Source organism: Pelodiscus sinensis, chromosome 25 (assembly GCF_052426305.1).
Source record: "Pelodiscus sinensis isolate ZL-2025 chromosome 25, ASM5242630v1, whole genome shotgun sequence".
In the NCBI taxonomy this organism is placed as follows: Eukaryota; Metazoa; Chordata; order Testudines; family Trionychidae; genus Pelodiscus; species Pelodiscus sinensis.
Window position 1 is genome coordinate 4,303,434 of NC_143076.1, and position 22,957 is coordinate 4,326,390.

The 22,957-nt window shown below is 47.1% G+C and overlaps 1 protein-coding gene across 1 annotated transcript in view; it reads left to right on the forward strand.

Moving 5' to 3' along the window:
• Window positions 1–4,266: 4,266 nt before the first annotated feature.
• Window positions 4,267–22,957, forward strand: part of GRAMD1B (GRAM domain containing 1B) — a 330,589-nt gene continuing 311,898 nt past the window's right edge. Inside the window, exon 1 of the mRNA XM_075916427.2 lies at window positions 4,267–4,439. The gene's annotated coding sequence lies outside the window, so the exon portion shown is untranslated. The remainder of the gene's footprint in view (window positions 4,440–22,957) is intronic.

Below are 22,957 nucleotides of genomic sequence, written 5' to 3' on the forward strand. Positions count from 1 at the left end.
ATCTTTGATCTATGAATTTTTTCAAGTGTGTCCCCATGTTTTAATGATGCAGTGGTTGCCATTAAAATGTCAGCATTTGGCTACAGTGTCTGAGCTCTGTTGCTTAGACACCTGTGTGTAATCTGTTGGTAAATGGAGACCAGCTTGTATTGCTGAAACAGGGTTAATTGTTGCCTCCTCCAGGGACAGCCCAGGTAGTTAGAACTGAGTAAATAATGAGAAAAGTAAAATAATTTATTTGAAACATAATGCTAAATGTATGGATTATATTAATATATTTGTGAATGGGAGCATAAACAATCTTATTAGAGAAAACAGCCCAAAATAAAAATGAATGTATTCAAATATTATTCAACCAGTTCTGTCACAATAATTCCTCTCTTGAAAGTTCTGCTCACTTCTCTCCACGTGTCAGAGTGAGTTGAGACACCTCTGAGATGCTTAATAGTGAAGTATCAGAGGGGTAGCCGTGTTAGTCTGAATCTGCAAAAGCGACGAGGAGTCCTGTGGCACCTTATAGACTAACTGAAGTGTAGGAGCATAAGCTTTCGTGGGCAAAGACCCACTTCGTCAGATGCATCTGACGAAGTGGGTCTTTGCCCACGAAAGCTTATGCTCCTACGCTTCAGTTAGTCTATAAGGTGCCACAGGACTCCTCGTCGCTTTAATAGTGAAGCCAGACTTTAAAAAATAAAATGATCGCTGGTGACTGATGCTGCCTCCTCAGGTTGGTTTGGAGCTCCCCTTGAGAGGGCCATTCAGAAAGAAATATCCTGTGCCCAAAAGTGCTCTGAGTACTCAGCCTCTGGACATAGAGAGTCTTTTTAAAGCATCTCAAGTTAGGCACCAAAAAATCACTAGTCGTTTCTGAAACCTCCTGTCGTCCCTCCCATTGCACCAGATTCTGATCTAGTTCAAATGATTTGAATGTTAATTGTAAATGTGCACTGTCTACACACATTCTTGAAGACTTGTGAACCTGCATATGCATGCTCACACATGCTATAGACACAAGCAAGGTGATCGGTAGAGCTCTGCAAATCTGAGGCTATCCACTTTATATCCATGACTAATTTTTTGTTGATGCCAATACACATTTATGTGTAGAACCCTGATGTGGATGCTGATATCTGCAGATCATTTTTTGCAGATGTGGATCCCAAATTTGTATCCTCACAGGCCTCTATTGATCTAATGCAATCTGCTTGGGAAAAATATCCTGAGAAGTATGTCTGAAGAATTGCATTTAAGATAATCGTTTAATACCTGTTACTAATTTAATCCGAATAGTAGGAAGTGAAGGTAACAAGGCCTGTTCTTTCAGCTCCTATTCAAGTGTCAATGTGGTCACTAAAGTCCAAATGCTTCCTCTTACTGGCTAAGAGAAATTCAGAGCGGCTTGCTCCTTAGCGGTTAAACCTCTCCTGACGGTCCTAGTTGGACACATTGAAACCATTTAAATCCAACGGCCCAGGGGGAGTTTTTGAAGACTGACAGGAATCCTCTACCAGAAAGGAGGGACGCTGGCCCTGGGAGCCAACAGTGGATGACCACCCTAAAGTTCCTTTTATGCCTTGTCCAAGAGAGAAGAGCTGCGAGTCTGCAGAAAATTCAACTCCTTCTCCAGAACAAACCCATTTAAAAAAACAGCAATGAAGGTTACATGGGTTTATTACAAGTAATTCTCCAACTGAAGCATTTTGTTCTTTCCTGGACTTCCCCTCCCTCCCTTAAACTCCTCTGTTCTCTCTTGATGACGTCTGAGCCATCCACTAACAGTAAAATCAGAAGTGCATGAATGAAAGGGTAGCCTGGAAGAATCAGGCCCACAATTAATAGGCTTCATTTGAGAATTGTTATGGCCAGAGCCCTGGGGGACAATTATTTTCTGTATGAGCTAGCTGTCTCTCAAGGGGAACTATCTCAGTCAAGCGAACCTCTTCTTCCTCCTATCTTTTGCTGACAGAGGACTAAGACTCATGAATCCTGCTTTTCAAATGAAATGGTGTGTGTGTGTGTGTGTGTGTGTGTGTGTGTGTGTGTTTCAAATGAAATGGTGTGTGTGTGTGTGTGTTGCCAGGGAAATCTAGGTGCTGCAGGCGGTGATGTTGGGGATTTAGTACTCAGAGGAATGAGTTAGTGCTGAGTTAGGAATTGGAGATGCAAAATCAGCGTGCTGACCACTGAAGATGCCTGGTTCACTTTCGCTACAGAGGAACTTAATTTGGCAGGCTTTAACCAAGGTGAATATTCTGTGAACATCTAAATATCACCCTGCTGATTCAAATCAATATGCTGCTCTTCTTCACTTCCTGCCTGCAGCAACACCGTTCCACACCAGATGTGACTGCATTTTAGGAGTGGATGAAAGGAGGACCTTATGTCTCATATAACTTCAGATACATTTCAGTTTGTTTTTTAAGTGCTCTGGAATCCCTTAGGGTGAAAAATGGTGTAATAATAATGAAACATCATCCCCCATGTGATTGACACAGGAAGTTTCATAAGTTCCCTGATCCCAACTCATCCTTATTGAGGGTTAGAATAGTGAGAACTCCATTCTTCAGCTCCAGTGCATTTAGATATCCAAACGGAGCAATCTAGCTGTCCACCAGCTGCCTCATCTCCCTCGACTTGCTTCGCACATGACCGAGACAAGGCAGTTAGGGTTAGTTTGTGCTGACGCAGGAAGTCATGCAGCACCCCAGAGGAAATCAGTTCCTTGTCTGATGAAATTAACGTTGGAGGCCCTAATTCCATCTCTCTGCAGAGTGATTGATGAAAGGAAGAGCTCTGGTGTTTTAAAAGGTTGCGTTTGGCCTTCAGCTAATTGTAGCTATGAAAAGCACTAATGGCCCCAAGAAACCAAGGGGAGGAGGGAAAGGGAAAGCCCTTTAAATAGCTACAGCTATTAAGCCCTTTGGGGGTGGGAGAGGAGCTGTAGCAATAGGCTGATTGTAAAAGGTGCTTCTAGGAAACAGTATGTGTCTGTGAGCTGAAGGATGTGACTGGTGGGAGAGAGCAGAGAATGCAAATAGCCTTTTCTGTCCCCAGCCAGAATCAGATGCAAGTTGGGAAGTGTACTCTCATGAAGGAGCCTCTGCATTCCCTTGCCTGAGCACTGCCCAGTAACAAGTGTCAGGTTGGCCAAGTGGTCTAAGGTGCCAGACGCCAGGTCCTGTCTTTCCCTTGGTTGGGTGGTCTAGCCTCCCGATGGAGATGTGGGGTCAAATCCTACTCCTGTCACACCCTCTGCTTTCTATCTGGACAAGTGACCTTGGCTGCTTGACTTGCATGTAGTTGTCTTCCTTTCCCATAGGAAGGGGGAAAGAGAAACTTTTGTAGAGATGATGGACCTTGGTGGTTGATCAGGGGAATGAATCTGGAACCTTAGGGGCTAAAGCCATGTGAACCAGCTGGCTCTCAGCTAAGGCTGTAGAACAGACTTCCCTCTCCCTTTCTCAGTGGTCCCTGTAAGGGATGTAAATACTCATTAAAGTTAACTGGTTAAACAATATGATTTTAATTAACTGGTTAACTGTGGAGGGCTGGTGCAGAGTGGCTGGGATCCCACAGGGGGCTCCTGCAGCCCGGCCCTCTGCTGGTGAAGATTGCTCTGGCTGGTCCCAGTCTCAGTGTCTCTGGATTACTCTTGGAAGGGCTTCTGTATTACTGAGCTGCAATGGGGTGTAGCACTATCATTCTTTTCCTTGCCAGCTTCCCACTTCTAAACAAGTCACTGTGGAACAGTGTGTGTGTTTGGTACTGTTTTCCCAGTTTACTTCGGAAAGGCAGAAGAGCATTTACTGCAATTACCAGATAACAACCTGACATTTGGAAGTTAAAAATACATGGAGAAGTTTCACAACTTGTAATTATATTAGAGAGAGACAGACAGTTCTGGGTTGTACCAAGGGCTGAAGGGATAAACACCACTGCACTTGGGCTTGAAAGAGAGCAATTTTGCACTGTGAAAATCACCATTCAGGCCCATTCAAGAAGTATCCTGAAATGGGTTCATAGACCTGACTCCATTTGTTTGGAAGCATTTGGCAAGGAGTTACTGGGTTATGATGGAGTCAAGTCTGTAACCTTGGCAAGTGTCAGCTGGTGGTGATAACCATGACTTGATGAGCACCATAGATGGTGATAATTTAATTGAACCAAACCTAGTGGTAGTCTATTTAAGAAAAGACCTCAGCTTTTGTGCCATAGTCTGAAGTAGGAATCTAAAGGACTAGTCAACTAATTGCTCACCCTCCTCCCTTGTAGCCTCTATCAGAGCCCCACTGGGGCTCTTGTACATTTCAAAGGCGGAACACAGAAGTGCTTATTGACTAGTCAAGAAGTCGATAGAAATTCCATCAACTACTCGCCTAGTAAAGTAATTGCTAGTTAACATCCCCAGTCTGGAGCACTCTGCTGGCAACTGCACCCAGGTAAGAACTCTGCCTCAGTTGTCGTCTTGTCTTTGTCACCTATTCTGTAGTAACTAGCAAGATCAGATGAGCAATGAGGATATTTATACCTGACTCAGGCAGCCACCTTCCTCAGAGCTGCTTCAGTTTCAAATGCTTTCGCAGTAGGTGTGACGGGGGAGGGCTCCCCCACACTGAGCCTCAGGGAGTTTCCCTAGCCCAGTTGGCTGAGAGGGCCCCACCCCCACGGCCCTGCTGGGCATGCTCAAAAGAGAGGCCAGGAATAAAAGCCCGAGGAGCCAGCCCCTTGGGGGGAGTCACCAGAGGGGAAGGAGCACAGGTTGGAGATCCTGAGCAGCTGCCCCAGCCCCGAACAAGGAGGCCCCCAGACTGGGACTGGCCTGCTGAGCAGTAAGACGGGACGGAACAGAACTCTCCTTGTGGTAGGAAGTGGCCCAGGGCGGAGGATCGTCCCCGGGGGCTCGGTGCGTATCAGTAGGAATCCCCACTGAGCAGACAGCAAAATTTGCTGCTGTCTACAGGTCCCTGGGCTGGGACCTGGTGGAGTGGGAGGGCCCAAGTCCCCCTGTCTTCCCATCCCACCACAATCCAGCTCCCAAGACCTTGGGAGAGGCTCACCTGTGAACGAAGCCAAAAGGCTGTGCATGCCCTGAGGAAGGGCAGTATACGCCTGACTAGGCCACAGGGCCATCAACACCCCAGGAGAGGGGAAGGTACTTTGGAACTTGGCATCCGGGCCATATATTCCCTGGTAGAGGGGCATTGAGTATAAATCAGCCTGCAGACTGGGTTTGCCCCAGAGCAAGGGGCCTTACAACAGGCACCGGAGACGCTTGTATAGTCCGGGGGGAACGTGCCCCACGACAATAGGGTCTTAGTAAGATGGAGACCAAGGCATTATAAAGCACATTTATAAAGGAATGCCACTACACAGTTGGCAATCACGACTGCCGAAGTTTCAGTGGTCTGAGAAGATCACCATTGAGGGACAGTTTGAACATCCAGGCAGATCCTCCTAAGGATCTAAGTAGAGATTGATCTTGGCAGCTTTCAATGTGCAAGGAGGCTGATATACACCCCCTAGGGATTTGCCAGAATGATGCTGATATTTGCAGGCAGAGCACTGAGAGGTAGAGCCCTGCATGGATACAAAATTTGTATCTGCAAAAATGAGCTGCAGATATCTGCATCGGCATATCCGCACATATAAAGAGGATATCCACAGATTTGCAGGGCTCTGCTGAGAGGATAATTGTACATTCATATTGACCGTACTGTGATGCTCACTGTCTGTACCTTCAGAAAATATCGTTGTGCGGAGATCTCCGTTCGTGCTTAGTGGCAGCTGAGCACCAAACGATGGTGGAAATAACCTCACTGGGGGAGTCTCAGGCAATTACATTTTCAGGAGAGCAGCTTACACTGTGGTTAGAATCTCAAACCTCCATGACCGCTGCCAGGGAGATAGTAGCACTGTGGGGATACTTGCATTGTGTGGAGAACTCTTCTAAGATGAAAATCATTGTGTGAGGATTGTGCTGGGTTGGATCACAGAGAACCCCACGAGACTGCCACTCGGTGTGCTGATCATACCGCTGAGCCTCGGATCTCCTCTGACAGAGGCACAGAGTTGGGGTAACAGCTCCCCAGCAGAGTAACACAGTTGCTGAGAAGCTTCGGAGAGGGAGCCGAGTGAGTCTGTAACAGGAAAAACTTAACAAACAACCAATAGTAATGCAGCACCTTAGGGTATGTCTACACTACAAAGTTAATTCGAACTAACAGACGTTAGTTCGAATTAACTTTGATAGGCGCTACACATACAAACTGCTAGTTCGAACTTAATTCGAACTAGCGGAGCGCTTAATTTGAACTAGGTAAACCTCATTCTACGAGGACTAACGCCTAGTTCGAATTAAGTAGTTCGAATTAAGGGCTGTGTAGCCCCTTAATTTGAACTAGTGGGAGGCTAGCCCTCCCCAGCTTTCCCTGGTGGCCACTCTGGGCACCACCAGGGAAACTCGTCTGCCCCCCTCCCGGCCCTGGAGCCCTTAAAGGGGCACGGTCTGGCTACGGTGCCTGTGCCAGGTGCAAGCCTGCTAGCACCCAGCCAGCAGACCCTGCACCTGGCACGGCTCGAGCCAGCCACCTGCTGCCACCCAGCCCTCCGCCTCTTCCCAGGACCAGCCTGGCGGCTCCCAGGAGCCTGCCCAGGTCCGCAAGAGGCGGGCACCCGCCTGGTCTAGTGTGGGCATCGTGGACCTCATCCACGACCTCTGCACTAGGCACAGGAAAGTGGCCGTATAGGGCAGGATAGCTGCCAGCCTGGCCACCCAGGAGCAGGTTTGCATGAAAATCAAGGTGGTCCACTAAGACCCCCGACCCTGAGCCCTGAGCTTAGAATGGCCCTACTGGGTCAGACCAAAGGTCCATCTAGCCCAGTAGCCTGTCTGCCGACAGCGGCCAACACTAGGGACCCTGGAGGGGATGGACTGAAGACAATGACCAAGCCATTTGTCTCGTGCCATCCATCTCCAGCCTTCCACAAACAGAGGCCAGGGACACCATTTCTACCCCCTGGCTAATAGCACTCCATGGACCCAACCTCCATGACCTTATCTCACTTCTCTTTAAACTCTGTTTTAGTTCTAGCCTTCACAGCCTCCTGCAGCAAGGAGTTCCACAGGTTGACTATTTGCTTTGTGAAGAAGAACTTTCTGTTATTAGTTTGAAGCCTGCTACCCATTCATTTCATTTGGTGTCCTCTAGTCCTTCTATTATGGGAACTAATGAAAAACTTTTCTGTATGCACCCTCTCCACACCACTCATGCTTTTATAGACCTCTATCATATCCCCCCTCCGTCTCCTCTTTTCTAAGCTGAAAAGTCCCAGTCTCTTTAGCCTCTCTTCATATGGGACCTGTTCCAAACCCCTGATCATTTTAGTTGCCCTCCCCTCTCCCATCCTCTCTTCCCCTCTCCCACCTCCTTTTCCCAGTCTCCCCAAGTTTTGTTCAATAAAGATAGTTTCTATTTTTGAACACACGTGTCCTTTATTTTGTACATCAATACACCTGATCAGATTTCTTTGGGCCCAATACTCCAATTTGTTTAGCTCACTCTGGACCCTAACCCTGCCATCCAACATATCTACCTCTCCCCCTATCTTAGTGTCATCTGTGAACTTGCTGAGGGTGCAATCCATCCCCTCATCCAGGTCATTAATAAAGATGTTGAAAAAAACTGGCCCTAGAACCGATCTTTGGGGCACTTTGCTAGAAACCAACTACCAACCAGACATGGAGCCATTGATCACTACCCGTTGGGCCCAACAATCTAGCCAGCTTTCTATTCGCCTTACCGTCCATTTATCCAATCCATACTCCCTTAACTTGCTGGCAAGAATATTGTGGGAGACCATATCAAAGACTTTGCTAATGTCAAGGGTATATCACATCCACTGACTTCCCCATGACCACAGAGCCAGTTACCTCATCATAGAAGCTAATCCGATTGGTCAGGCACGACTTGCCCTTGGTGAACCCATGCTGAGTATTCTTGATCACTTTCCTCTCTTCCGAGTGCCTCAAAATGGATTTCTTGAGGATCCCCTCCATGATTTTTCCAGGGACTGAGATAAGGTGACTGGTCTGTAGTTCCCTGGATCGTCCTTCTTCCCTTTTTAAAGATGGGCACCTCATTTGCCTTTTCCCAATCATCCAGAACCTCTCCCAATCTCCATGAGTTCTCAAAGATAATAGCCAAAGGCTCCACAATGACATGTACTAAATGTGAAATCTGTAGAATGCTTCCCCTGCAGTGTAGACTGGACTGCATAGATTCTGTATCTAGAAAAGTTGCAATGTTAGCATAACCGTGGAGACGAGTTCTGAAGAAATATAATTGCTTAGCTTTGCATTTTTGTTTCTATTCTGAGTGTGCGGGGCAGGCCCCAATCATAGGATCCACCAATGCTTCATTCAAACAAATAAACATTTGCAGCCAACAAAGAAAAAAATAATCGGTGAAAATATTGGCTTTACAATATGGATTAATCTCCAAATTCGCCCTCGGAAGTTCTTGCTAATATTGCATGGGTTTGAAGAAAGATGTTCCTCCATGCGGGATCACTTTACAGCCAACCCAGCATTGCACAATTAAGCAATTTCATGTGTGTTTTTTCCTTCTGCTTTTTGAAGCATCTAGTGCAGGCCCCTTCTGGAGCCAGGATACAAAACTTGCTAGATCATTGGTCTCGAATCTCTGCTTTTTTCCATCTGTGTGCAGAATAAATGTTGTTACGTATAGTATGTGCAGATGTGCACCACCAGTAGAAAACATGTTACTGGCTATGGGTGGTTGTGGGCATTCTGCTAATCAGCTGCGTGGTACCTGAATCTCTCCTGGGTAGCAGCCCAAGCACTCAGCTTACAGGGAGCACTGCTCTCTAGTAAATCCCAGTTGTCTTAACTCAGGTACCAATTATAATTGGTCAGACCATTCATATACCTATGAAAGAGTTAAACTAAAACAGAACTCTAGCCTATTGCTTTCACATATCATTAGCAGGATAAAAATATCACCTCTCTTCCATACATCTTCTGAAAACATGTGAGATCACTAGCATTTATATAGACAGATTTGGCAGCCTTTTCATATTTACTTGGATTTGGGTACACCCTCTGCTATTCATTATTAGGCACGAATTATGTGTACTTTTTATGATTTTCATTATTCTGCATTGTGTACAATTGGTTGGAGCACTGTCCTGAACTGTCACTGGCACACACAGTCCTCGCCCCCATCTGCAAACATTTAATTAAATGGAAACTGGGAAAAAAAATCAAGCAAGACTGTCATATGATTTGCAGAACTTGAAGAACTCTGAGTAAGTTTGAAAGCTTGACTCCTTCACTAATGGAATTTGGTCCAATAAAAGAGGTCCCCTCACCCACCTTGCGTCTTTAATATTCTGGGACGTAGGTGGCTACAACGCCACTGCATACGTCTGGCTTACAAGTCAGGCATCCATCAGAAATGTTGGAATTGGAGAACAAAGCATCGAAGGAAATTTATACTGATGCATGGGATTTAGATGCTCAACATCTGCTAAATTTCTATGAGAATTGGAAGCCTGTGGAAGTCCTAGCCTACACGTGCAAATCCATTTGCAGGAAAGAGGGGATCAGTTGAATTAGAAATGCAGTTGCCTTCTCAAACAAATGCATGAAGTACCCAGGCTTGACCCAGCTGTGCCAACAGTCCATCTTGGGCTGTTCTTCTCATGGCTGATCAGCCAAGCAGCATTCAGCATAGCTGGTACTTGGATGAGATTCCTCCAAGGCAGCGTTTCCCAAACAATGGGAACCTGGTACTGGGCCATGGGGAAAAAAATACCGGGCCTCAGCGTGCCTGTTGGCTGCTGGCAGGTCCGGCCTTAGGCCGATTCGACCGGTCGAATCGGGCCGCGCGCCCCTGAACCTGGAAGTGCCGGTGAGTTACAGAGCTGGGGACACTGCTCCACCAATATGTGGAGCTGGGTCTCTCCCCCGGCTCTGCCTGGACCGGGCCCCAGCCCCCTCCCCGCTGGCCCTCCTGTGCGTCCTCCCACCCCGCCCCCAGAGCGTCCCCCTCGGCTCCGTACCGTCCCTGCCGTGCGCGGCTCTTCCTCGCTGCCTGCTGCTGCCCGTGTGTGGCATTGCACGTGGGCGAGGAGGACGCCCGGGCATGACGTGACGTCACGGCCCGGGCTTTTAAAACTCTTTGGAGGCACGTGGCGGGGCCACACTGGCTCCGGGTTCATCCTCCGGGGCCTGAGCGCGGCCCCCAGCCCTGCAACATGGAAGGCAGACGGTAGGGAACAGGCTTGTGCGGCGGCGGCGGCGTGGAGGCGGAGGCAGAGGTGGAGGTGGCGGCGGTGACGGGGGGCTTGGGCTTGGGCAGAGGCAGAGGCGGGGGAGGAGAGGAGTGGGCGGCGGAGGGGGAGAGGTGGAAGGAGAAGGGGCTAGGGCGGGGGGAGGGAAAGGCACCAAGAGACGGGTGCAGGAGAGAGACAAATGCCAGGGGGCCAAGTGCAGATAATGGAAAGGGCAGGAGGGGAGCTGTCAGTGGGAGGGGGACAGGGTGATGCTGGGAGAGAAGAGGGGAAGAGCATTGGGGGCTGCAGGGGGAGGTGCTGGGAGAAGGCTTGAAAGAAGGGGTGGGCATGAGGAAGGCCAGGATGGAGCAAGTCATGTGTGAGGGGCAGGAGGGGAATGGGGCAGAGAGTGGTGAGCGGGTGAGTATCAGGGAAAAAGAGGGCAAAGGGGGCAGGGGCAGTAAGGGAAGAGGGGACACTAGGAGGGTGCAGGGCTAAGGGAAGGTGCAGGTGCCAGGGGAATCTGGGGTGAAGCAGAAGGGCAGACACCTGCAGGGGAGGGACCAGCACCAGAGGAGAGAGGCAGGGCAGGTGTGTAGAGGGAGGTGTTAGAAGAGGAGTAGCTCACATGAGCAGAGTGGGGCTACTGGAGGAGTGGGCACAGGGGGGAGAGAAGGGCTGGTGGAGGGGGGCAGGTTGCAGGAGGGCTGAGGGCAGTGAGAAGGGCAGGAGTCAGGACAGCAGAGGAGGGTGAGGAGTTGGGGGGCAGCAGGCACCAGGGGAGATGATGGCGCAAGAAGAGGAGACATGGCAGCAGAGAGAAAAGGAAAGGTTTATAAAATATTTATTAATAACTTGGTATGCTGCCCACGGCCAGATTGTTTGTGCCCCATGGCGCAGTTTGGGTTTATGTGGGGATCACACATGGCCAGTGAGTGGGAGCTGAAACAAAAAAGTAGTCAGTGTAATGATCTTCTGTTGATGTGTTTTAGTAGTTAAATTCTTGGACTGTCATTGCTCATGAAAAGTGCTGTCACATGGGTAGAAATCGGGTAACTATTGAATTTTATTAATATCAGCAGAACTGACTTAAATGGGGCCTGTGTGTTGTGTAGTCTTGCCTTCATCTTTGTATTCATGCCTGTCAGTGTGAGAGAAGCTATTTGTATAGATTTGCTTGCATATGCAACCACACTTAAGTTGAGGCCCTCAGCATGTTCTGTAAGTATCAGTGTGGCCCCTGGGGCTTCCAATGTTGAGTTGCCCTAGCTCATCCCTGACAGGCGTCTGTCTAACCTGGTCTTAAATATCTCCAGAGATGGGGATTCCGCAGTCTCACTAGGCCAGCATTTCCCAAACTATGGGCTGCAGCCTGGTACCGGGATGCAGGAAAAAACTACTGGGCCTCAGAGTGGTTGCCGGGGTGTTCTGCGCTCCCGGAGTGCCCGTGTGGTGCCAGGTCCTCCAAGCCCTCTGCCGGCCTGGGCGGAGTCTGCAGCTAGGGGAGGTGGAGGGAAAGGGGGCGAGGAGGAGGAGGAGGGGAGAGCCGGCCACCGGAAGCAGCACTGGACTGGGGAATGAGGGTGGGCTGGGGAGATTGGGGGGCCAGTGGAAGCAGGGCTGCCGGGGGAGGGGGGCGTGAGGTTGGGGGCAGGGAGCTGGCCGGGGAAGATGTGGGGGGGAGGAACGGCTGCCGAAATGAGGGCTGGATGTGGGCAGCAGGGCTGGCCAAGGGAGATTGGGAGGAGAAGCGGGGGAGACCTGGCTGCCCAGGAGGGGGTTGGGGGAAGAGGGGCTGGACAGAGGTGAAGGAGGGAGCAGGGGGGAGGAATGAATCGGCCTGTGGGGAGTGGGACTGACCCGGCCATATGTAGATCTCGGGGCGCTGCCCCCTTCCCCCCTCCTCCCCACAAAGCACGAGTTAGTCCGGCCCAGGGATTCTATTGTCCCCCCTCTCTCCTCCCCCCACACCCCTCGAGTAGTTGCGAACTGGCTGGCTGGTAGACACACTCATGCAGCCTGAGCACATTTACCAGCCGGGCAGTTCGAAACTACAAACTGATACATCTAGAAATAATACAACTTACCTAATGAGAAAATACCAGACATGTTCTATGTCTGGTATTTTGTTTTTTACGTGTTTATATTTTTGGGCTACAAAAAACAGTACTGGGGGGAAAAAAGTGTTCCAACTAAAGTAAAAAGTTTGGGAAACCCTGGCCTAACCAGCTTTCTGTCTGTCTTACAGTCCATTTATCCAATCCATATTCCTTAACTTGCTGGCAAGAATATTGTGGGTGACCATATCAAAAGCTTTGTTAAAGCTGGGCACTGGGGGTTTTGGGGACCAGAAACAACTTATTTGAATATTCATCATTTGATTAATGAATATGCAAATGAATGTTACCAGTCCTCCAAAAGTTCGCAAATGGATTTACTGGTCCCCGTGTCAAAAAGTTTGGGAACCCCTGCTCCAAGACATATTCGAATTATGCCACAAAGTGGATCTGGGATTAAGAGAAACAAATACAGGACTACGTAGCACTTTAAAGACTAACAAGATGGTTTATTAGATGATGAGCTTTTGTGGGCCAGACACACTTCCTCAGATCAAATAGTGGAAGAAAATTGTCACAACCATATTTACCAAAGGATACAATTAAAAAAAAGAATACATATGAAAAGGACAAATCACATTTCAGAACAGAAGGGGGATGCGGGGGGGGGGGAGGTAAATGTCTGTGAGCTAATGATATTAGAGGTGATAATTGGGGAAGCTATCTTTGTAATGGGTAAGATAGCTGGGGTCTTTGTTGAGACCCATGAGTAGAGTGTCGAATTTTAGCATGAATGACAGTTCGGAGGATTCCCTTTCAAGTGCAGATTTAAAAGGCTTCTGAAGCAGGATGCAGGTAATTAAGTCGTTGAGACAGTGTCCTTTCTGGTTGAAATGGCAAGAAACTGTTTTTTCTGAGGAAGTGGGTCTGGCCCACGAAAGCTCATCATCTAATAAACCATCTTGTTAGTCTTTAAAGTGCTACGTAGTCCTGTATTTTGTTACAGCTACACCAGACTAACACGGCTACATTTCTATCACTGGGATTAAGAGGTTTGTGTGCCTTGAAGGGAGAACTGAAGGAAGGCTCGGGCATGACATTAGTAGTGCTGGACTGTGTGGAGTTAGCATCTTTCAAGAGAGAGAAATCCAAAGCCCTGGCTCCTTGTGCCCATGGCAGACTTCTGAAAGTCTGCCATGCAAATTCCAAAATGGGTATTTAAACCCCCCTTCTTTGAAATTGTCTTGTAGCTTCAACGTAAGGCCCTATTCATCTTCTGTCTCAGGAAACTGCTGTGCAGTGTTGGCAAGTCTGTTGTTATGGCTGCTGCTGTCACAGAGGTGATGGAGAATGGTGATCTGTATAATTCACATCTGTGTTGTTTGTAATTTCATTGAGGACTTCAATGATTGTCAAGGGATGTACATAAATATTACACAGAGAGCAGGAATCAAAATTCAAAATCCAAGTACCTGCCTACAATAGTATGAATAATAGGGTTAGATGGTCTATTATGTAACTCGCACTGCAGAACTTGAAGATGACTGATAGGCTGGGTCTACACTATCACTTTTTCCGAGAGAGGCTTTTCCGCTATTTGGCCCAGTCTAGGGTTAGGGCCAAATGGCAGAAAAGCCTCCTCTTTGGCAGAGCCCTTATCCCTCATAGAACGAGGCATACAGGGCTCCCTGAAAGAGCACGCTTGCTCTTTCGCAAAAAAAAGCGGAGGAGCAAATGTGTTGCTTGGACCCAACGGAAAAACTATCCCGGAAAAACTCTGCAGTATAGACATACCTATACTGAAATGAGAATTAAGAGAATTTGAGAACTAAGGAAGGGCCATAGTACTGTGTTTTTCTCCAAGCAAAGACACAATCCTTTATTCTATGTAGAGAGAAATGCTGGTATGTATAAACAGTACCGTCAATTTGGCAGCTGAAGACAAAAGATCTTGCTCAATTTTTTCATATGGTGCTGTACCAAGGAGAGCATTGATACGTGGCAACGTAATTCTGGATTGTGGGAGGACATTTCAGGAAATATTTACCTCTAAGTATTAGAGGCATGTAAGGAAATTCCCAAATTCTTCCTGATACATTTCTCTGAAGTTTTCATATACCTTCATTAATATTCAGCTCTGACTGCTGAGAGAAGAGCCACTGTGAACCATAAAATGCTTAATAACTCATGGACAAATATTTATTGACTGAAAGAAAACCAGGAAACGCAAAAAACAGGTTATCTGTCCTTAGAAATTACCAAATTTAGAGCCACGACCATGAAATTGACCAAAATGGACCGTGAATTTGGTAGGGCCCTAGAGCAACGGTGTTTGTAAAGGATCACAGAAGGATGAAGCTGTAAGTGAACAATAACAGCCTTAAATAGTAGATGTGTAAAAGTGTATCCTGGCAATTCAGAGACTGTGGATTCAGTGCTTCTGAAAAATGGTATTATACCAAATAGACAAAACAGGCTTTGTACTCGCGGAATTTTAATGTCTCAGAGTCTATAAAGAAGCTGTTTTCTGTGACCCTCCCACTGGGAAGAAGATAGAGGCAGAAGGAGTTTTCCCCCTGCATATAGAAATATTCATGAAGATGTTCAGATAGCTGGGCTGAAGTGAGAGTACCCATTAATAAATAAAGAGCATTGGTATCCTATGGCATTAGTGAGGGGAGACTGACATCTCTTTGCTTTTATTTCCTTCTATTTTAAAACATTATGGCTATAATGTTCAGTGCCAACTGATGTTTTCAGCAAGTTTCTGAAGATTTTAGTGAAAACCCACTCTGTGTTGAGCTAAAGGAATCCATTAAGCTCAGTGAGGGACATTTGCAGTGTCAGCTTCTTGACAGGGTAACTCAATGCCGTGAAGAAAGTGGGCCTGCGGGTCGGTTTGGTTGTCCTAATTTCGGGCTGGAGAGGGAATTAGTGAGATGCCAGGGATGTATGTTCCTCTGCAAGCGCATGCAGAGAAGCACAGAGTGTAAGATGGTGGGGCCAACTCGCCTGAGTCTGTATCAGAAGCTCCCAGCTGCAGCTGACTCTCAACCTCCTGACTGAGGGATGGGTTTATTTTTCAAAACGGAACTGTTCCACAAAAGTTTAAAACTGATAAGCTGCATCCTGCTGCCTGGACCCTCCTAAGGACTCCTCCTCACTAGGTGTTTCCATCCAGTTGTTTGGGGCAGCTGACCTGGAGAGCCCCTGTCAGTAGAATCCCTCAAATCTGTGGCTATCCACTTTATATCTGTGGGTATGGATGCAGATATCTGCGGGTCATTTTTGCAGATACACTTGCAGATGCAAAAACAAATTTTGTATATAGGACCCTGCAAATTTGCGTATAGCTGCAGATATCCTCATCCTAGATATGGATGCAGATATCTGTGGTTCATTTTTGCAGATGCAGATACCAGTTTTGCATCTGTGCAGGGTTCTGCTTTTCAGGTCCTTGTCCCTGGTACTGGATCTCCTTCAGGAGTCTTCCTGTTCCTTGCAGGTCTCTCTCGCCCTAACTCAGCTGCTTACTCGCCTTTTATCTAAGGACAGTTAAGTCTGCAGACTGCAAGTTGATTTCTGGCCTCAAACCCAACAGGTGGGAGGCAACAAATTAGTCACAGATAGAGGAAAGCCCATTTTTTGAAAAAAACACCCCATGCTGTGACCACCTTTGTTCTACACCAGTGTTCATCAACAGGGCTGGTCCTAATTAATTGGCGGCCCTGGGCAACCGCCGGGGAAAATTTGCGCAAGAGGGCTTTTGCCCGAACGGGAGCAGCATAGTATTTCCGCAAGAACACTGACAATCTTACATGAGATCATCAGTGTTCTTGCGGAAATTCAAGTGGCCAGTGTAAACAGCTGGCAAGTTTTTCCGCAAAAGCAGCAGTTTTTGCGGAAAAACTTGCCAGTCTAGATGCAGCCCTGGAGAGCACAGGGTGATGGGTTTAAGTCCCATCCATCCTGGGAGCAGCTGGACAGCCAACACAGGCTGCCCCAGGGATGAACTAATCCCCTACACCAGGAAGGCAGGAAAAGGGACCCTCAGAAGGATGGGGTGGACACTGGAGCGAGCCAGGACACCAATCCCATGGCCCAAGACCAGAGCCTGCACCCCCACTGCAGCCTGCTGAAAGCAAATGAGATTCAGGGAGGAAGGGCAATAGAGAGAGCAGGGGTGGGGCCTCAGAGAAGGGGGGAAAGAGAATCAGGCCAGGGCAATTGGGCTTGTGGGTTTGAGGTAGATCTCACACTGCAATTCAATTGAAAAAGTGATCTTGTGGTTAAAAAGGTTGGAGACCCCTGCTCTACACCTTTCTATGGATTTCAGCTCCTACCTTTTTCAAGAGGAACTTTAGGCACTTCCCTTCCATGTGTCCTGTACTGGGGTAGGGATTTTGACTTAATATAAATGAGAATTTAAAAGAATTTAAGCTACAAATGGGTTGGATTTTACAATACCTGTAAGAAGCTCCACATTTCAACAGAGTTTGGGAGTGTTGAGGCCTGTGGTTCTGGTTCAGATTTCAATTCCCCAGGCTCCCTGCAAGATCTTGGTGGACGGTTTTGATATCTAAGGCTTGAAAAGCTCCAATACATTTTACATCCCTGTTATCTTTCCTTTTTGTAGCAGCCTCTGTTCCTCCAGTTTCAGTTCAGGGCCAGAAGCAGATGTGTTAAAATACTATGGAAGGCTGGTCTTGGTGTAGATCCAGCTAGGGATGTAAAATGCCATTTAATTGGTTAACTAGTTAATTGATAAGTTTAACCAGTTAAACGATTAAAAGGGGGATGCTGGCAGGGGAGGCCACTCCCCAGTTGGCCTGGAGCAGCTACCCTGCCTTCCATGGATGGTCTCAAGCGCCCCCTCCCCCCTGCTGCAGACAGGGGCAGCTTCAGCTGGGCTGGAGTGCCTCTGCTCATGGTGCACCCCATGCCTGCCATAGACAGAGGCTGGTCTGGCTGGGCGGGAGTAGCTCCCTGGCAGCGCGGAACAATCCCTACCGGTTAACCATCAACAACCCTATTACCAGCTCCGGTTTAGCAATGGAGCTGATTTTGCATCATTGTAAGTTGGCATAGCCCCGTTGACCTCTCTGAAGCCATATCGGCTTACACCAATGCAGAATCTGGTCTTTTTGTATAAGCATTAGATGTTTGGGAGTGCCAGAGGTCCAGACAGCGCTAGTTACTACTAGATCCTTAGCCTCTGAAATGAGTTAATTTTCAGAATTGAAACACTATAAAAGAGGATCCGCTGCCTCTTTCCAGTTCAGAGAGTCAGCTGAGCTGCTGTGTTGAGTGACATTCAAAGTAGTAATCCCCAGTGCAAATAACCGTCTCTGTTCGGATGCATCAGCTCTGTAGAGGAGGAAAAGGAGGGGCAGTCACGAGCTCCCCTTCTGAATGACTTTACCTGGAGGTGATTTTTTCTGCCAGGCTGACTTTGACATTAAAAATGGAAGAGGCCAGGGACGTTTTCCACCCAAAGCTCAATGGAAAGTGGCAGGTGTCAGATTTTTGCAAATTTCTAACTGTAACTCACAGGCTTCTGTTGACAAGGACTTGAAAGCTCCAACCTGGAAAAGCTCCAGCTTAAATTTCCACAACTAACTTAATTTTTTAAGATTGGGGGAAGGAGGTTAAAGCTCGAATCTGAATTGAATAAGACCAGAGACACAGTGGGGAGCGGTCTCACTTGCGAGCTGCTTTAATCACAATGAATCTTTACCTGAGTCGAAGCCACGTTGTGGAGAGGAGAGCTTTCTTTTACAGTCAGATAAGAGTGTAGGAAACTGTAAGTCCTTTCTGAAACACAGGCATGGTTTCAGCATGTCCCTTGAATAATTGCTCTTGCATTACTTGACTCATCCCGTTCATAATAAATTCTCGTGTGTCCTAGTTAAGTTGTATACAATTTAATTAGCTACACTCTACTGTGGGAGAGCATATTTAATGGGATCTAATGGGAATTAGTTGTGGGTCTACTACTATTCAGCATTTTTATTAATGACTTAATGTCTCAAGATCGTCTCATCTGAAGAAGTGGGGTTTGCCCACAAAAGCTCATGATACTATGTATTTATTAGTCTTTAAGGTGCCACAGGACAATTTTCGTTTTTGAAGTTACAGATTAACACCTCTGAGACGAAGAGTTCTGTTTAATATCCAGCTAGGTGAGAGAGGATCCATCTGGGTATCTAGGTTCAATAGCCAGCTGATCTCTGCAGTAATCTGATATTTGCTGTGTTGGTCCCAGGATGAGAGCACGACAAGGTAAGTGAGGTTATATCCTTGAAGGAAGTTGGTCAATAAAAAATACTTGACCTGATCTGCCTTGACTCTCTCAGCTGTGCCCCCAGCAGGGAGTAGAATCTTCCAAGCCAGGCATTTACACAAAACCAGCTCCAAATAACAACCTGTTGATGGGCCATTAGAGTTAGTGGAAACACATGGAGACATCCCCACTCTGAAGCTGAGGGACTTTCTCACACTCATTTTTCAAGAGGTACCATGGTCTGAGAGAGACACCGAGGGGGAAACCCTTTAAAAGGAACAGTCCCTTGGCTGGTGCTGTGCATGGAAAGCTGGACTGGATCTTCCGTGTGACCAGGGGCATGCTGGGAAACTGTACAGAAGTTTATAGGTATCAGAGATTTTGGCTTAAGATAGAAGTGTAAAGCTGAAGTTGCATTTTTGTTTTTCTGTGTCGCTTCATATGTTAGCTTTTCCTCACAATTTCATCTTTGAATCTTCATTTTTTCTATTAAATAAACATTTTGTTTATTTTTACCCCAGGCAGATTTCTATTGTGCCAACTGTGGTGTGTGTGCACCAAAATAAGCTGGTGTCTAGAGGGTTGGTTTATGCTTTCAGGGAGTGATAAACTAGAGGGGGAAGTCTGATAGTTAAGAATTCAAAGAGGAAGACAGATCTGAGGATGCTCGAGCCTGGAAGGGCTGTTGGTATGACCCTGCTAGTGTAACTAGGCTTGTGGAAGTCAGGGTGAAACCTTGTGCTTATGGGCAGGCTTTTGGCATTAGGGCTCTGAACTGAAGATGTGCAGAAGGTTATAGAGCAGGTAGTGACAGATCCCTTTACTGGTCTGGGTGACCCCCCAAAAGGTCTCATGAACAATAACCAGCTGTTTCTTCAGCTGCTGGAGTAAAGGTCTGTGGAATAACATAGAAAGCGTTTGCACCATTATTGTCTGCTCCTGGACAGGAACTGGGTGGAAACGTGTATATTTTCCAACTACATTAAGACTTCCAGCTCTAGAGTCTTAAAACAGCAGAAAAATGTTGGAAGGAAACATTTTAGTTCAATTAGGCTTCTGGATTGAGAATGCCTGTTAATAAATATCAGAGACTTTCTTTCCTGCAGAAGCTCAATCTCGTCTAAACTTTTCCATTTGTTCTAAAAATGAACTTATTAGGAAGAACGAGAAGTCCTGTGGCACCTTAAAGGCTAACCAAAATATACAGAATCATGAGCTTTCATAGGTAGAACTCACTTCATCAGATGAACTGGAGTCACGATTCTATATATTTGATTAGTCTCTACAGTGCCACAGGACTGCTTGTTGTTTTTAAAGTTACAGACTAACACAGCTACACCTCTGGGATTTCGTACTAGGAAGAGTCCTTATAAGCTGGATCTAAACCACTACCAGGTTATTAGTCTGCAGTTCTGTGTTGTGAGGGTTAAAATGCAGCAGTATAGTGCGTTAAAGCTGGTATGCATCCTTTTCTTTCTTGTACCAATATCAACTCTACTTCCTTTATATGTAGATCATTTCTCTATCTTCCTCCTCTTTACCTTACTTTCTCCTATTTCCCTTTCCTTCTTGCTTCATCTGCAGATTCTGCACAGTATCAGGGGTTGTCTGCCAGATGGGAAGACCACCTGATGATTATACAAAGACCTGTCTAAAATCTCTGGACTAGAGCTGTTCAGAAATGGGAATTTCCATTTCATGGGACATTGCAACATTTCAAAATTTGCTATCATTCCAAATTGGAGCGATAGCTGATATTTCAAAATTTCCCATAAAACAAAAGCGACGAGGAGTCCTGTGGAACCTTATAGACTAACCGATGTGTAGGAGCATAAGCTTTCGTGGGCAAAGACCCACTTCATCAGATGCATGCAAAGACCCACTTCGTCAGCCATAAAACAAACATTCTGAAATTTCAATTCTCAACCATCAAACTGTTCTGATAATGGCAAACCATAAAATATATACTATTAAATATATTGTCTGATAAAGTTAATATTTTAGCACTTGCTGCAAATCTGGTATTGACCACTGTTGGAGACAGGACACTGATGTAGGTGACAATTGCTCTGAAGCAGCATGGCCTTTCTTATGTTTATCACGATGTATCAAAACAATAGTCAAAATGAAACTTCTCTATCATAACAAGAAAGTCAAAATGATTGATTTAGACTTTTTTTTGGCTTCTTACTATTGGCATTTTTTGTTGAAATGGGCTACTGAAGGGCCAAAATCCCATTAATATATATGTAAGATCTTGACCACAGTCTCTCTTAAGAATCTTTCACATATGCCCAAACTCCATGGGCCTGGTCTGAGGCATGAGGCCTAGTTAACAATGGACAATACATGGCTAAAGAAAGGCTGAGATAAGCAAGAAACAGACATGTTTGTTTAACCAGCCATAAAAAAGCACAACCTGAGGTGGGGAGCAGTAATTGCGGACTTATCATGAGTTACGGCTCATAATTCAAGAGGGGCCTCAGATACTCCGGGGTTCAGAAAGAGATAACAAGTACCTACTCCCCGAATGCCAACCAGAGTTCAGGGAGAGGGCTAGCATGTCAGCTTGAGTTACGGCATCCTCCTTCACAGATGGCAACCCGAGCTCAAGAGGACGCATTGATAAACGATACACAATTGTCATTGCTGTGTGCTGTATACTGTTTCTTTTGCTTTAAGACCCTCTAGGAATGTACCTGTGGGCCAACCATTTGGGAAGTGCCACTGTCATTTCTATGGACCTGAAAACAGGATTTAACTTATACCTTGCAAGAGGAAAAGTTTGAGGGATACAACCTGTATAATAGGAAACATGTTAACCTGAGCTATGGCAAAGTAATGATGATTATTGGCTTGTGCTAATTTTGTCTTGCTGCTAGAAGCTATCCAGGGGCTTGAGAACTTCCACCCCGTTGCTTCTCTCCGCTCGTTTGCACCCTATGTAATTTATAGTAATCGATTGTTTAGTAGCGTCTCACTGAGCCTAGTAAGCGAAGTGGCACTCTGCCAGCGCTGTGTGTAATAAACCCCCGTGCTTGGATCTATACAGTGTCAAACTTCTGTTCCTTCAGCTACCAGGAGATTTTTTTTGGAGATCCAGGATAACCCTCCAAAGTTACACTTACTCTATGAATGCAGAACAAATCTTGTGAGAATGTACAAGTTGGACCTCGCTGGTCTGGCACCCTTGGGACCTGACTGGTCCCAAATGAGGGGATTTGCCAGATCAGGGAAGGTCCCTCCTCTCTTGGCCTGTGCTGTCACTGGATTAGGGCTCCAGCCTGTCCCCGTTGCTGCCCCAGTTCCCTGGGGCTCTCTAGATGCTACTGACCCCGCTGCTGCCACGGAAGACAGCCATGGCCAGAGCTTCGTACTTGGAGCAGATCTCTGAAGCCACCTGGTGCCGGAGCCGGAGCTGTGCATCTAGGGCTGGAGATGCGCAGCCACCTGGCTCTGTGGCGAGGGCTGGAGCTGTGTAGCCAGGACTGGGGCAGAGAGCTGGAGCGCCACTACCGGGTACAGAGTTCCCTGGCTGCTGCTGGGGCCTGAACTCCCCACTGTGCTGCCCATTCCCCTCCCCTCCCCCTGTGCACACGCACTGGGTTGTTGGCACCTCCGAATGTGCTTCTGCCCTGCCACCAAAGCTCCCTGTCCCTGGGCTCTGTGTTCCAGGAATGTCTGTACTTATGGTGACCATATTTTCCTAACCAAAATGGGGATACATGCTACAAGGGCCCTACCATCAATTAGTAAACCCCTGACCCAGTTAGCCACACCTCTGACCCGTTGGGGTAGTACTTCTGGGGTCACGAGGGATACATGACCAGAAGTAAAGGGTGTCATGTGACCCCTCTAAGAACTCCTCCCACCACCTTCTACCAATAGGGATGGGTTGGGACTCTCTAGGACTGCCCTGAGAGCAGATTTGACTAATCAGGGGGAAGTTCCAGGGCAGGGTGGACAGTCCAGAAGTGGGTCGTGTGACCCTTCTAAGAACTCCTCCCACCACCCTCTATCAATCAGAGAGTAGCACTTCCCCAGAAGCCCCATCGCCACACAAGAGACCATCTTGTTCCAAGAACACGTGTTTTCGAAATCGTGCCGAGAGGAAACACGGACTCCTATACCGCCCCTGTCAGAACTTTGGACTTTGTTTTAGCACATATGGAGAAAGCGTTTCTTCAGTGACTGTTCTGAGGAGGAGGGAGAGGCAAAGATGGGCCCTTTGCCTCAGCTGCTATTGGATATGCCAGAACCCAGACTCCAAACCCAACTACTCACGAGGCAGCCCGATGAGTGAGATGGACTCTTGTTGTCC